Genomic DNA, 14,117 nt, shown 5'->3' on the forward strand with positions numbered 1-14,117 from the left:
TTTTCACAGAGAATAAATATCCTAGTTCTCCAAAAATAAACAAAAATAAATATTCTAAGGCTGTCATTAGGAAATAATTGACAGAAACATATGAGTATTATATATGACTCCATATAAATGTCCTCCAATGTTTCTTTAAATATTTGGTGGTTGGACTATTTTTTTTTTCCTAAATATGACATAAAAATCACAGGGAACAATAAAGTCTTGAGCAATGTAAATTGGCCTGTTTTGATCTGCCATTGAACAGGAGTATAAACATGGAATTTAACAAACCTGATTCATTCTCTCAGGACAGAATGCAAATTTAATTCATTAATTGCTTTTTGCTTTATTTACAGGTTAAAACTCCACTGAGACACATCATTTCACATTTAGGAGATACTAGTTGCATGGCTATCAATCAGTGTTACAAATTAGTTAAGCATATAAAGATTACTCTGACATTGTTTTTCCCAGCTTGCTGAAAATATTCAGCCACAATAAATAAATCAAAGCATCCATGTTCTGCTCTGCACAGTGTGACTCACAGATGTCAGTGGCCTCCAAACAACCAGGACACCCAGTTAAAGATAAATTAGTCTTCAATCAAGTGCCAATGAATGTCTGGCACTTTCCAGTAGCTGTGTGCACCCTGTAGGGAATTGTATCTGAGTGAGAAGGTTGAGAAGTCATGTAGTCATCCTGATTTTCTGTTTAAAGACACAGAGGTTTGTTTTTTTTTTTCCTGTAGGGATGAGTTTATTTGCAGCTGACATTCTGTTTTTCTTGAACTTCAGCAGAACAAATTCTGCTCCCACCCATATTGAACTACAATATTGATCTTATGATCCAGAAAAATATGAATAATATATTAATTTTGGCTTTGTTAGGTTTTAGCCAACCAAAGCTCAAAGTTCATAGGACTACAACAGAATAGTAGTAACAGAAATTCAGAAGCAATTAAAAGATGGCAATCTCTTAGTGAAAGACATATTTGCAGATCTAATCTTTACCTTTTAAATGTAATGGTCGTTGAAATTTAGTTTGCAGGCAGCTTGGATCTTTGTGCAACTCACACTGACTGGCAACAGGACCAGAAATGTATCAGTGAGAAAAACACTTTGGACAGAAGAAATGAGATTGAGAGGAATGGGAAAAGATGGGGAAATAGAAACTCAAATTTCTAATGCTCACGTTTGTAAACTGCACAGCTGGTTATCTGTTCAGTTTTATTTTACAACAGTGCCTGTGAAAGTGTGATACACAAAAAAAGGTGCAAAGAGGAGAATCACTATGTTCCTGCAATCATACAGTAGGCCACACACAAACAGATCACATGAAAAAAAGCACACATCAAATAGGTCTGCACATAAAAAAAGCTCAGGATATAGTGCAGGAAGGAAAGCTTCTACAAGAGGTTCTTCAGCAAAGGACACAGGAATCCTCAGATGTGTAAAGCTCTTCTTATGTGCAATGATGAGGAATGGGTATACCATAGAAATCAATGAACTTATGAATAGTCTTCAAAGAACAAATATTACATTTACATTCAATGGTTTTCAATAGAAGACTAGAAAAGGCAATGGAAGAAATTAAGGTGAGAGGATTAAAAGAATTGAAAAATAAGTCTTTTACCCACATTTAACTGCACTTTGGACTTCATTACCAAAAACAAAAGTTTTTGGACTTCATTACCAAAAACATAAGTGATTCACAAAACAACTAGGCAAATGTATGAAAAATATTTCCATAGGAAACAGAAAGAGCAGAGTTCCAGATGCACTTCCAGTTCTTGAAAACTCTCAAGCTGTATAATTTCATTCATATACTGTTTTTACTCTAGAAATTTCCTGTCAGGTACTGAGAGATGGAGTTTTGGTTCAACCTAGGATACAGGGTAATACATATATTATACAGTAGGATTGCAGCAGTATGTCATTCTACTTTGAATATGTCATTCTAGATCCTGTAAGAACATGCTTTTACTCTCAGTAAGAATACTATGACAGTATTTAAAAAATGATCTCATAATTCAGTGCCATTATGCCAAAGAAGTGCAGGAGCCTCCACTTATACCATGGATCTCCAGCATTTTTTTTTAGTAACGGGCTGTACATTTTACTTAACCATGTACAAATATGGCAGGGAGAGTTATCCAAAAATTTAATCACAAATCATTTGTCATTCTGGATTTGTAATTTCACACTTCCAATGTGAGAACAGAGCCGTAGGGATGAGAAAATAGCCGGCATAGTTTCAGCATTACAGGCATCTAAAATGGGAGTAACAAGTCATACAACCACTGAGGACACCAAAATTAGGTGCTTGAATTTATTTCAGTTTTAATAAATCAAAGTTCTTGCTAGCAGCTCTGAGACAGAATTGAAAAAAGTGTATTATTCCTTTCCCAATGTCAACTCCCTCTCTTTCTGAAATAAGAATGAATAAATTACAAGCAAAGGTCTTCTGGGGCAACACTGACTGTTATACTAAAAGCACATTTTAACCAGACTTGTCAACAGGTTAAGATCAGCATTTTTTTACAGGCATATCACTTCTCTTGCTATAAAGCTGGCATAATAATTTCCTTCACAGTTGGAAAAGTATTTAATATTTATTTCCCTGAACTAAACTATACCTATTTGAAATGAAACTCTAGGTGTCCTTAATAATATGACCTTTAAATTTCAGTTCCTTTTTGGCTATGCAGGGAGTCTTAAATAGAAGATGAATTCTACTACATTTCAGGATAGGAATAAAGAGATGCTAATTGTAAGCTTTTCCCTTATTGTAACAGTTATGTATTAGGAAATATAATCTCTCTTCATTCTCTAGCTAAGATTAGCATTCTTTACAGTAATCAGACCAGATCACTTGCATAAATACCACATTACTCCACTGCACCGAGGTGGCTGAACACCAGATTACTGAGTCCAGAGGAAATAATGTAAGTTTGCTTTAGGACTGTATATATTTCAGATGGGGAAACAGTACCAGTAGATGGTGCTCAAGAACATATTGCATAAACATGCCTTGATGGAAAACAGGGAGAGGAAGTAATGGATAATGCAATTATGCTAAGCAACCTTCCAAGAAAGCTGCAGAAGCAAGTAGCGTTAGATATTCCAAAATGTAAATGGGTGACAATGAGGAGGGTAGGCTGTGACAAAGGGTACTTGTGGTACAAGGCTTCAGTTGTAAACTTTTCCTAACCTACTTCAACCACAGTGTTTGGTTAAGAGCTTTTTGTTCAAACTGCCTTTATACACAATGGAGAAAAATAAGTATTACTAGCAAAATTTGGGTTTGTAGGCTCCATCAAATTATGTTGTATGTTACACCAAATACTTTAGAAAGTCTGCACTGGCTTTCCTCACATACAGAACTGGAATGTACTATTCTGGCTAAATCTTGGCTTCTCTAACAGCTTTTGTGTTTGACAGGCAGCCATCGCTACAGCAATTCTAAAACCTCTATGAGCATAAAAGAAAACATGCAACACAAAGATGCCTAAAGATCCAGAGAGCTCAAAAAACTGTATTATCATCTTTCTGACTCCAAACTCCATTAATTTCAGCTGTTATTTGGACATTTCACATTCCACATACGTGGACTGATATCCACATCTTTTGGAAAAAAAAAACAAACAAATAAATTAACCATTGAAAAGTAAATGGAAACCTCAAATATTTACTCACATATTCAGTTTTGAAAAAATTAAATTAACTTTTAAGTGGGTATTTGCTTTTTTTAAAAAAATTTTATATATATATATATATATATATATATATATATATATATATATATATATAAAAATTATAAACACACAAACATATATATATGTATACATATAAAGTTCCTTCCCATTATGAATTATACTATTTAAAATAAATAAGAAATTGTAACCTAAACATTTCTAATAAGAAAATAGAAGGAGTTTTTCCTTTATTAGTCTCTTTTGCTTGGCATTGCCATGGGAAATTTGACACCTGGAGCAAGATGTTGGTTTCACATTCTTCCCTATTGTTATAAGGGGTAGGGAGCAGCATTGTGTTCAGAGGAGAATCACATTGGCAACCATTCATAGCTGGCCTCTTATGGAATAGAAAATAAATTGAAATTCTGTGTCTGTCAGTATATTTGCCTCCTTTTTCAGAGTGCTTTCACTTGAGCCTTGCTGCAGCCTGATGAGATTCATGAAGGAAATCCCTAGAACAATGTTTACAGTGACCTATTTATGGTTTCATTCTATACCTCTGAATTGAATGTTACAAGGTGTTTTTCCTGCCTTCCATTGACTTGAAACACAAAGGTGATTCTTGCCCCCATAATATTAAATATGTTTTATAAGGAATACTAATACTGTGGAGATTTCATTAAATGCACAGGTCTGTGTATTCCTTGTTTATTGTTCTGAATCATTATCTGATAGTCCCCATAGTAAATATGCAAACAGTATTGTAACCCTTGCAACTGAAAATTTCTCTCTTGATAGCTCCACCCTGTCAGAGTCTTCCAACAAAGCATTACTGATGGGAATTTAAAGATATAAATTAATTACAAGCTTCGATTGTTTTACCACAGTGTGCTGCCATGTTTGTCACATCACTTTAAGCTTCAGTGCTTGCTGTCAGTTGTCTCTCAAGGAGTATTAGATTTTAGTATTTTTTAAAATATATAAAAAGGATGTATTTGGAGATGCATTTTTGAAAATGAGAATTCTGCTGGTGGGTCATGGCCAGGGAACATCTATTCAGTTTTTCAAGTATTTGAATTAAAATAATTCCTTTGAAATATGACACTATCAATAGACAATGAGAGAGAAACCGGAAAAGGAGATACAAAGGCCAGCTGGGTTGTTACAATATGTGCTGATATCACCATGTTATTCTTCTTTTCAAACATCCTGTGAAATTTAAGTCTGTTATTTTCTATATACATGACTGTCAGAGACTTTAAATGTCCAAGTTGTGAAGCTATGTGTAAATACATGGCTTGCTTAGCCTCTGCTCATCAGGTGAACTTCATAATTTCCATTTATTGTGAAATAGTTAATTTTTATGTCACTCCTAGTAAGGGTACTTGAATTCTTATCCCTAATAAAAAAGAGATTTTTTTAAGAAACAGCTTAGTGGGGCTTCAGGTTAATTTCTGACCCAGCAATTTCTGACTCAAAGCTCAAAATCTCCTCTAATATGTGTTTTAGAAGAAGAGACTGTTCCTCTCCATTGCCCCTTGGTAATTTACTTTTCCCATTTTGCCTATATTTCTTATTGCATAGATTCTGCAGACCTAGCCTGCAGTCTAGAAGAGAAATTCTTTCTTCCTTCTCACAGTTAGTTGAATAGGATTCACCAAAACCAAATTTAGATTAGTTTGAAACATTTTTGAGTTTGGTTTGTGAATCACTGATTATTTTTTACATTTTAAATGCAGATTTTTTTCATCCTTGTTTGTATGAAATTTCAATTTCAGAATCCTTTCATTGTGATTATTTACTATTTTTGATAGTCAGTTGTAGTGCTTTTGACACTGCTCCAGAATCTCATGTCTAATAATATTTTATGGACATAAGCACAATAATAAATTTTTCTATGATAAATTATTATCCTTTGACTTCATGAGGCCTCATCTGAAGCACTACATCCAGCTTTGATCCCTGTAGTACAAGTTAGATAATGAAAATACAGGAAAAGGATCCTGAGATGCTTAAAGAGTTTGGGCACATGGTATTAGAGAGGAGAGGAGACGAAAGGAAAGGAAAGGGGATAAATGTCCTCTGCCTTCAAGGAATTTAGATAGGAAAGAAAGACACATCCATTCCAGAGGTCTTTCATCCATGCAAGGACAAGAAGCAAAGGCAATTCCCCAAAGGAAATCCTTGCTGGATATAAAGAAAAACATATTTTCTTACTGAGCATGGTTATATCTAGAAACAGGGTCCTAGAGACGTTTTGGGCCTTCATTGCTGGAGATTTAAAAACCTTAACTAGACCCAGCACTGAGTAACCTGCTGTAAATTCAAAGTTGTCCTTGCTTTCAGCAGAGGTAATCTTTAAAATTACTTTCCAAACTAATTATGTCACTCTTTCCATTTTTTTCTCAGACTTCCTATTTCAATCCTTCCTTGTCTTCCTCTCTCCTCTTCCTTTCTTTGCTCCCTTCTTTTTGACTCCTTCAATTTTTCTTCCACAGAGTTACTTCACATTTCACTTTTCTGTTGCTTTTGTAGTCTTTCTGCAACACTCCAATTACCTCTAAAACCTCTATAACACAGACAGGAAAGAAAACCATTGAGAGAAGAACACAAAACAAAAATATAGGGGGATTGATTAAAAGGCTGTACAGGTCTCTTATTCCCTTCAGTTATTTTTAGCTAACTTCTGCAATAGCATTTGGGTCTGGTTACTTCTCTTCCAATTTTTCTTCTCTCCCTGACTTAACAGGTGCCCTCTTCCTACCTTTGGTACCCTGAACCTCTCTGTCCCATAGTCTCAATACTGTTATACCTTCCTCTCACTCAGCTTTTGTCTCTCTTACCCTTTCCACTCATTGTATTTGCCCCTTCAGATCCTTCTTTTAAAGGCTCTCATTTTTTCTGGCTCATCAAGTCTTACCCAGTTTTAGATATTCCTTTTCACCCAGTAGTCAGAAATTCCAGTCATGATTTGCAATTTTTAAACTAAATTTGCTATACCAGATTTCTCTTATGAGTCATTGTTTTTACGACTCCAGAAATTTATGGCAAGTCCAAATGTGATCATTCTTTCACAGAAAAAAAAAAAAAAAAAAAAAGTGGCCATATTACTTGCAGAAAAAAATTTTGCAAAATATAGAAGATAAGAGCTTGAAAATGTGAAGCTTTTTCAAAAAATAACAGTAAGAATTTGTTATCAACAGCAAAGCAACATATTTTCTTACGCTCAGAAATGGTCAGAGTGTATTTTTGGAAACCTCATGAAGTAAAGTTGCCTCAAGGCAGACACCTGGCAGGGGAAATTGGAGCAAGGATAGTTAACCTCTGTAAAGTCTACAAATAATTGAAAAATGCATGTAGAATATGAAGAAATTTAATAGAGGAGAGACATTTCTAATTTCTAATTATAATCTAATAATCTAATTTCTAATTATATTTTTATTTTTGTTCAAACATAAGGTGTTTTGAGACCTATTCCTTCTCCCACTTCCAACCAATTTCATACTGGACACCTGCCAATATTAAGTCTTGATCAATGTCTAAATACACAGCTTTCATTTCCTTTTTCTTGGTATTCTGACACAATTTCAAACTCTGTTTTTTTCCCTTTTATCTCATATGATAACCACATTTTTATTTTTGTCCAGTTGATTTAATTCCATCACCTGTCTTTTCCTAATTAGTTTGTGTGGTGACCTCAATTTTCTGTTAATGGAATAAAATCATAGCATTATTAAGGTTAAAAAAGCCCTCCAAGATGAATGCCAACCTTTGAGTCAACACCACAGTGTCAAGTGAATTGTAGCATCCAGTCATTTCTTGAACATTTCCAGGCATGGTGACTCCACCTCCACCCAAGGCAGTCTGTTCTAATGCTTAGCCACATCTTCAGTGAAAAAAAATTATTTCTGATATCTAGTTTGAACCTCCCCTGGCACAGCTTGTGGCCATGTCTTCTTGTCCTCTCAGTGGGTGAAGAGGGCGATTTCCACCTGGTTGCAATCTCCTTTCAGGTAGTTTTGGAGAGTGAGAAGGTCACCCCTGATTTCCTTTTTCCCAGGCTAAACACCCCCAGCTCCCCCAGTCCCACCTCAAAAGACTCACAACAAGAGTCTCTCTCAATATTCCTGCAGCAGTTTTCTTTTAAATAAAGTCCAATGACTAACTTTTACATTTTTAATGGCTTAAACCAGGCTTTACTGTTCAAGCTCTTATTAGCAACCTGACACTCTCTCTATTATCTTCTTGAAATAAAGCAAAAATATATGGTACCATATTTCTTATGGGTTCTCATCTTTCTCCTCACAGCACTGAGGATTTCACACACTCCCAAGTGCTTTAAAGCATTTCCTGGGAATTTCTTGCTCTGGTCTTGATCTGAGTTTTGTCTCTGAATTAAATCTCAAATTCAAGACAAGGCATTTACATTTCTTCATTTTTCAAGATTTACCAAATACAGGTTCTCTTCTTCTAAATCTATCCATATATTTTCTATATCTTATTATTTGCAATGTATCCAAATGACAAAAGTCCGGAAAGTGCTCCAAATTAAAAAAAAAAAAAAACAGTGAGTGATAATATCACATTAGTTAAGAGTCTGGGTGAAGAAATATCTCAACTATGATTGATTTTATAGAGACTTACCGAAGCAAAATAAACACTGAAGTCAATTGGACAAATCCTGAAAAATTATTAGTCAAAGAATTTTATTCTAGATTATGATTTTATTCATAGTAAATTAACATAATAAAAAAATATATTGTATCATTTAACTATGAATAAACAACTATGAACAATCCTGACAGATAAAAATACAGACAAGCACACAGACATACTTTACATGTAAATAGGCAGGTATAATAAATGGTCATTTAAAGTCCCTTCCAGCTGAAGTATTCTATTCTATTCCATTCTATTCTATTCTATTCTATTCTATTCTATTCTATTCTATTCTATTCTATTCTATTCAAAATTCTATTCTATAAAATTAATATATTAAAAAACAATTCTTATTTTTTATATTTAAATATTCCTTATGAAAATATAATAAAGAGTAGAAACTGTTTTAATGATTCTTAAAGTGATAAAACATAAGTATGAAACAAAGAGTAGCAATCTGCAATAACCTTGTCTTAGGAAGTATTCATGAAAACCTTCAAAATCAGAAAATCACAGACACATGTACTTTTGTGCTTTTTTCAGGGCACAGGTATTACGTGGATCCTAAGTGTTGACTATTGCCCTGACATACAGTGACCCTCCACTAAGAAGTGATAATTGTACACATTGTAGTGACTTTTTATATGTAATTTCACATCTACAGCTTTAGAACTGATAAGTCAACCTGTATCTTGCTGGCATGTTAAAGATCTCAGATCCATATGAAAGCAGATTTCTGGGAGTGGCAAGGCCCAGAGGAGAAGGATAGGGTAAATAATGCCAGTAATTCTGAAGATACTCAAGAAATATTTCCCATGTTCAAAAAGTGTATTTAGTGAAACCTAGAGAAATTATTCAGTTTTCAGTGTTTCTAAAATCCTATAAAAATATTCAGAGTAAAATGTAAGCAAGGTTTCATAATTCTTTTCCTCCAAATAGCCTTTCTGCACAATGACAACTGATTTGCAGCACCTTTTCCCCAATGATATTTAAAAAAAAAAAAAATCTCTTAAAAAGAAAAGAACTAATGCCAGATGACACTTTTTGCATAAAATAATGGAAGCATAAATACATGTTTAAGTCCAGCTAAAATCTCTGAAAACCTTAACAAGATACCAGTGTATCTAATGAACATCCAGTCTGCTCAATATACAGGAATAGAGGAAAAATAAATAAGAAAAAACAAGAGAGTTCCTGATTCCCGAAGCAGTTGAGAATATTAACTTAACAATGTCTCTTGAGGGCAGTTGTCTGCATGATATATCTTTTGCAGGTCAAAGAAAAAACATAATTATTGGAGAGAGCTCTGGAAAAAAACATAAACTGTTCTATCTTACAATGGGGACTACAATATATTTTAATCTGTTTATTCAAAGCAATTGTATATTATAATATTATTATTTCCATATAGATATTTTTAAAACTCTGTAATTTCTATTTCCAACTATTGATCTTTCATATTCTAAAAAATATGGTAAGTTCCAGAGTTACCAAAATATGCTTAATAGCTCTATATTATAATCTACAGTTGATGCAGAACCAGTTGAACCCAGTTGATGCAGAAGTCCTGAAAGCAATGAAGTTTGTTGTGCCTTAGAAGAATAGAATAACAGAAATACAAACCATCCAGACAAAATATCCTGAATCTGACTTGAAAACATAAAACAATGCAACAGAAGCAGTTGATTTCAAAGAAAGAAAGAACTCATGAGTATTGAATAACATTGTGATCTGCAATTCTGGTAGCTTTTTTGGTGTTTGTTTTTTTTTTTGTTGTTGTTTGTTTGTTTGTTTGCTTTCTTTATGCAGTTGCTAAACTTCTTATTGAAAACAGTGAGAGATAGTAAGGTTTATTCTCTTCAGTTGCATTATTATCCACACTCCCAAAGTGAAGGATGTGCCCATTTGAAGGGATGAGACTAGAAAGGGGATCAGAGATTAATGCTGTTGGATGTCAGAAGTCAATACAGACACATGTAAACTGAGTGTTGTATGCTAGGCCAAAACCTACACTAAATTGCAGCATGAGTAGATATTGTCTGTATTTCATACATTTTCAAAAGATTTTTTTATATTGGTAAATTTAAATGTTGATTTTTATTTTGTATTCTTCCAAAGCCTAAACATTTCTCACCCATTTCAACCAGTCAGTCTTTTTTGTTTTATTCTAAATGGTAACTGATTAAGTAATGAATACCTTAAAGGACTAATGAAAATGTCATGTGTAGTAGTCAAATCTGAGTCTACAGTGTGTGGTTAACCGCATACATAAAAGTTTCTGCTAGACTGTAGTTTTTCTACAAGAAAAAAATTAGTATTAGCTGAGATCATCTATGCAAATTTGGTCCATTATATGCTCTTTCTTACAGATCAGTGTACTCCTTATATATATAATCCCCTAAGTAAATATCCTCTCAGTCACTACTTACTTATTGTCTAGACAAGAGAAGAATCGACTACATTTGTGAGTCAGCTATGTTTTCCCTTTTAGTCTGCAGATTGAGATATTTTTTGTATTGTCTTTGTAAAATACAGGACCAGTTTAATTTCCTGCAACACTGTATGTAAAACAGCTCCAGACTGTTACAGCATTGCAATTCCATAATTCCTTTCAAAATTTTGTTCCTTATAATGTGATATTTTTTAGCATATATTTAATTAGGTGAATGATTTTGATGCCTTACCATGACAATCTAATGTATAAAAGTTAGAATAAAATATACAAAATTGCAATATTCTGGGCATATTGCATAGTAAAACCAGTTGAATTAGTAAGGAAATAGGTACTGGTATGTTTTTCTGAAAAGAAGAACTGTATACTGCAAAAAGCAAAGTAGTCCCTATTGGAGTATTAGGAAGTCTGGGATTTTATGTTTGGTTCTTATGACTAAAGCATTTATAGTATAATAAGAGCTGTTTAATGAATGTACTGCCTAGTAATACTCCACAGGGCATACTATATTCTCTTCCTATTACTGCTTTTGTCTCTGCAGATAATTCCACAATCTCGCTCCTAAGAAAGCAGAAGAGTTCCTGATCATATATGTTTATTAAGAATGGTTGATCATGGACAACATCAGTGGCTTGAATCATTCAAACTTATCCATGTATTTTATAGGTAATTACACACAAAAGAGAATTAGTGACTGCTGGGGTTTTCTGCAATTTTAAAAATTGGTTTTGATAATATGTCGGTGTGCATTGAAACAGCATTATACTTCTGTAGTGTTTCTGGAGGTGATCTGATGCATAGGCTCATGTCCTTAGATATTCCACAAGTTAGTAATTTATGTGGATTAGTTCTTTTCAATCTTAAAGGAATTGCCTTTTTTTTTTTATTTTATTTTTATGGTTCAGTTCCTAAATCAAATATTGCAAACCAGTTAAGAATCTTTTATATTCTCTTTCTTGATTTATGTTTTATGCCTAGGATTTTAATTTCTTTTTAGTTCTAATGCATTGCTTGGCAACTTAATACTGGACTGATTTCCTATATGTGTGTTATCATCTAGGACAGAACAAGACTTCATATGTACATGATATTCAAGGTGGGATTTTTTTTTATCAATGTGAGGTTTTATTTATTTATTTATTTTCAGGCAAGGACTAATCTGGCCTAATAAACTGACACAGCAGTGGGAGTATCCTAGATGTACTTCTTAAGCAGATATTCTCATTTGCCTCTCATCAGAAACATATCAAGTTCATAAGACTGGGTCACAATGTGGAGACAGAGGAAGTACAGGAAGAAGAAATGATCAAGGTGTTTGCTTTGAAAATGCATGTGGGATCCAAACTCTAACACTAGAGTAGCTGCATCTGTGTGGGACTAATTCACATTTTTTAAAAAAGTGTGTTCTGGTATGATGTGAAAAAAATTATTAAATGGTTCGTCTCAGTCACAGTATCTGGAGGAAGAGCTATATTTGCTCAAACAGGATCACATTGTAAACTACAGAGGAAGGTTCTAACTTTGGAAGATAGAGGCCCCCTTGATAAGATTCAAAAGGGAACTCTGACAACATGCAGTGAATGGAGAGTCATTTATACTGAATAAATCTGCCCTCCTCTTCCTGTGGAAACGTTTCCCAGCTTTTCCTCCTAGAAATTGAATGATGCAGAAAATTGCAGAGCTCTTTTTATAGAGATTTTGTTGTTAAAAATAAATTCACCACTGGTTGTAAAGCACTTTAAATTTCCTTTGTGTTGTATAGCATGGTTAGTTGACCCTGGCTGGATGACAGGTACCCACCAAAGCCACCCTATCACTCCCCTTGTCAGCTGGACCAGGGAGAAAAACTATATCAAAAAGCCTGGGGGTCAAGGTGAGGACAGGAACAGATCACTCACCAGTTACCATCATAAGCAAAACAGATTTGACTTGGGCATATTATTTTAATTTACTACCAAGAAAATCAGAGGAGGATAATGAGAAATGACACCAAATCTTAAAACACCTTTCACTACCCTTCTCTTCTTCCCAGGCTTAACCTGACTCCTGAAGTGTCTACCTCCTCCCCACATGAGTGAGTGGGAAGTGGAGGCTGCAGTCAGTTCATCACACATTGTCTTTGTCAATCCTTCCTCCTTAGAGGGAGGGCTCCTCACACTCTTCCCCTGCTCTGGATGCAGTCATTGTTTCCCAGGGGTTCTTTTCCCCTTCTTAAGTATACTATCCCAGAGGTGCTACCACTGTTGCTGATAGGCTTGGCCTTGGCCAGTGATGGGTCTGTCTTGGAGACGACTGGATAGGTCTTACCTCTTTTTTTCTGCTATTTGACCTCGTGGCTGATGGGCACTAGAGATGGTACACAAGGCTCATACAAGTGTATTGTCCCTTTCCCACCTAAAACGACTTCAAGCAGCAGTCATCCTCAAAATGTTTAAAAAGTGTTGAGTCAATTCCCACAATTAAATCACATGTAAACTTGTGTGTGTTTCTGCTACTAGATAGACTATTAGCTAATTTACTAATGTAATTTTCATTTTACTTTTTCCACTGCACGTTTTTTTTTAATTTTTTACTTTTGTGAAAGTGTTGCTCAGGACCCAAACATAGTGCTTCCTTTCTCTTATCCTTAACAGATAAGTTTTTTCTCCCAATTCTCCTACTAGACTATCCCCTATATTTAATATCTTGTGTTTATTTCAGTTATTCTCCTATAACTTTCTTAATTCAGTTTTACTCTAACTTGTTTATTTAGTAGCCATGAAAGCCTTTCAGCAATTATTTTCATGATATTTTGATACATATAAAAATGCAGATTAGGCATGTAGAAAATAAGAAAGAGTTGTGTCTTAGCAAACCAGAAATTCAGAAAATTATCACCTTATTTGGAAGGTACATGTGGAAGTTTCTTTTGCAATCTCCTACTCACAGCTAGGTGGACACTCAATTCAGACACCTAGACTTGGGTGTCCCCAGCCTTCATAGATGGAGATTTTGCAGGCTGTATTGGAAATCTATTGCAATACTTGATCACTCTCCCAGTGAAAATTATTTTTCTCTTTTTTTTCCTTTCTAAATATATGCAATTTGTGCATACTCTGATTTTTTATGATCATTGTCTTTTGTTCACCTGTGTTGATTTCTGTGAATAACCTGGCTCTGTCTTGTCTATTTCATCCTGTAGATATGTGAAAATTGCTTCTAATGCCACTGAAGCCATCTCTTGAGGCTGAACCTCACAGAGTTTGTACTCCATCCTCATCTTGTTCAGTGCTCTAGAATTTAAAGAGAAGCCCTGCCTCTTATTGAGGGTTAAGGCTTCCCATAATT

Source organism: Lonchura striata, chromosome 3 (assembly GCF_050655825.1).
Source record: "Lonchura striata isolate lonStrDom1 chromosome 3, ASM5065582v1, whole genome shotgun sequence".
NCBI classification, from domain to species: domain Eukaryota; kingdom Metazoa; phylum Chordata; class Aves; order Passeriformes; family Estrildidae; genus Lonchura; species Lonchura striata.